The 2,725-nt window shown below is 40.1% G+C and overlaps 1 protein-coding gene across 4 annotated transcripts in view; it reads right to left on the reverse strand.

Moving 5' to 3' along the window:
• Window positions 1-2,725, reverse strand: part of snx14 (sorting nexin 14) — a 23,229-nt gene that overhangs the window by 18,121 nt on the left and 2,383 nt on the right. The window lies entirely within an intron of this gene.

Genomic DNA, 2,725 nt, shown 5'->3' on the forward strand with positions numbered 1-2,725 from the left:
TATTTGTCTAATGGAAAAATGGTTTGCATTACATTATATAATAGTTAAAGAGGTCCTATTGTGCTTTTTGGGGTTTCCCCTTTCCTGTAGTGTGTTATAGGTTTTGTGCATGTAAATGTTCTGCAAAGGCTAAAATCACCCCCCCCCCCTTAAATGCCTCCATTAAAGTCCTTTGTTTAGTTTTGTAACATAGTGACATCACAATATAAGACTTGCGCTTCTATTGGCTAGGGCTCCAACACATTGTACATGATAGGCTAAGGGGCGGGACATCTCTAAGCGGTTGACCAATCACAACAGAGAAGACAGGGCTCTAGTTTCAGTCAGAGGGTGAAGAGGGGCATAATCTGACAACACATTTTATTTTAAAGACTTTTTCTGAATTAGAAAATAGGTTTTCACAAACTATAGTGCACAAAGTCAAACATCTGTGTATGTGTTGTGTTCTTAATAATGAAAATGCAGCACTGCTCTATACCGTACTTTGTGATCCCTTTTATTGAGACATTGTGTGTATCTTCCGCACATCAACAAAGAGGTCATAATTGTGTGATGACAGGTACAGGTGAGCGGGTGTTGGACTGTCCCGTCTTACTGAGGGCAGCGAGGTTGCAGCGGGTTAATCTTTCGAACATGAAGGCCACAGCTAATTTCCTCACAGCCAATGAGCGACTGTCCGAGCGCTTGAGGAGCTGAACAGCTGCTCAGTGGGAGGAGGGAGAGAAAGACCGAGGGGGAGGGAGAGAGAGAGAGGAAAATACATCTAAGAAAGAGAAACTCAGAGACAGAGGAGCGCAAAAAGAATCACAAATATAAATGGTATGGTATAAAAAAATCTCTAGGCATAAATGCTAATATGCCTGCAGTCAGGGTGGAGCAATAATCTGGTTTTCAGCATTGATATCAATATTCATATTATAATATATAGTTTATATGCATATTTCACTATTAGTATTTTTATTTCCTTGTTATTATTATTATTTATTATTTTTGTATTTGATTGTATTCATAAATAAAGCAACTGTTACTAAACCCAATGTTTCCATGGAACAAACAAAGTATTTCTGAGTACCTGTTGCACTATTAGTCTAGCATTTTGCCCATTTAAATAGTTCTTTATTGGGGATATTATAAAACTAACGTTTGTCTTAATCTGATTATAATAAAGTTATTTGATGTTTTTACATTTCTGATAAGAGCTTTTACGTGATGCTTAAATAGCTATTTTTCACTGAAATGAAAGAAAGCAGGACAGTCAAGGAGAAGAGATAAACAGATAGACTTGAATATGGAAAGAGAGATGCTAGGAAAATCAAAGCAGAGGTCCTTGCAGGGTTCGGGTTCAGGGTCACGCATCACCCAAATCCTCCTCCCCTCACCGGGGTTGCACATCCTGGGGGAGGAACGCCCGAAAGGCAGACCGAGGTCCTCCAAGGACAGTAGAGCAAGCCAAGTACGGAGAGGCCACACTGTGCTCACAACTGTAACAGGAAGTCACTTTAAATATGTTTGTGTTTGTATGCATGTGTTGGTTGGACAGGCCTCAGATGATCCCAAAGTGACAAATCATGCTTCAGAGTTTAAGCATTAAACAAGTACTGCAAGTCCTCTGTTGTGTCGCTATCACTGAGCTCCAGCAGGCATCAATTATTCAGAGAACAATTGAAATGTAAGTGCAAGTTTTAGAGCAGTGGTTCTCAACTGGTGGGGACCCGTTTCGAGTGGGTCGCGGATGTGTGAGTGAAGAGGTGAAGTGTTGGGGAAAAAGTCCAACTTTTATTTTGAAGGCCCGATTTTTTTAACGCTGTGCATGCAGTCGGCGTTGGACTGGAAGTACCGGAGACCATAAGCGGATCGTTGAAAACTTCTGCACGTAGTGACTCATCTTCTCAAATAAACTAATCTTTGCTGATGTTTTTTCCGAGTCCTTCTGCACAAATTCAGAAATCAAGAATTGTTGCCAAAGTCCCCCACCCGAGAATAACTTTGCGTAAGAACTCTATCTGTATACAACCATGGGTGCAACACTTCAGATAAAAAGAACACATAATTAAATATTGCACCCCCGGTTTTAATGATTTGACAGGTCACACAGAACAATGGGGGCTATCTATCCCTTACACCACAATTTAAAGTAAGCTCACCCCACAGACTCATCTGCTCTTTACTCTTCTCGCAGCAAGATGTCCAGAACAAAGTGAAAAACAAAAAACATGGCAGTAAATTTTAATATATGTCGGGTGTAGCATAATTTATTTATTTTCTTCTCGAGTGTACCAGAATGGCATAAGTATACTGTTCAGTATTCTAAAAATCTCCTGGCGGAGAATCCCCCTGACCCCCCTTCTACAGGTTGGGTTTTCAGCCAATGTGGGCCTTTTTATATAAAGTTCACGCCTTTGACTTCCATCATTTCATTAAACCCATTTTTAAAGCACTACTTTAGTTCTGTGAAGGGATAGATGCACCTTCGTACTATCAACTTTATTAATATTGTATGCTGAAAAGCGTATATACCAAAACATTTTTTGTTTTGACCATAACGATTTATGGAGTGCTTCAAATGGCTTGGGTCGCGATGTATTGAAACCAAGTAAAAAGTGGGTCCCGCGAGGCCCTGACCAGTTGAGAACCACTGCTTTAAAGAGAATTTCACCGCACTGCTTATAAAAAGACAGCAGTTGAATAAAAAACAAATATAGTCATTAAGCCAACCCTTTCTCCA

The sequence above is a fragment of the Notothenia coriiceps genome, unplaced genomic scaffold (genome assembly GCF_000735185.1).
Source record: "Notothenia coriiceps isolate Sejong01 unplaced genomic scaffold, NC01 NC01_scaffold00009695, whole genome shotgun sequence".
In the NCBI taxonomy this organism is placed as follows: Eukaryota; Metazoa; Chordata; class Actinopteri; order Perciformes; family Nototheniidae; genus Notothenia; species Notothenia coriiceps.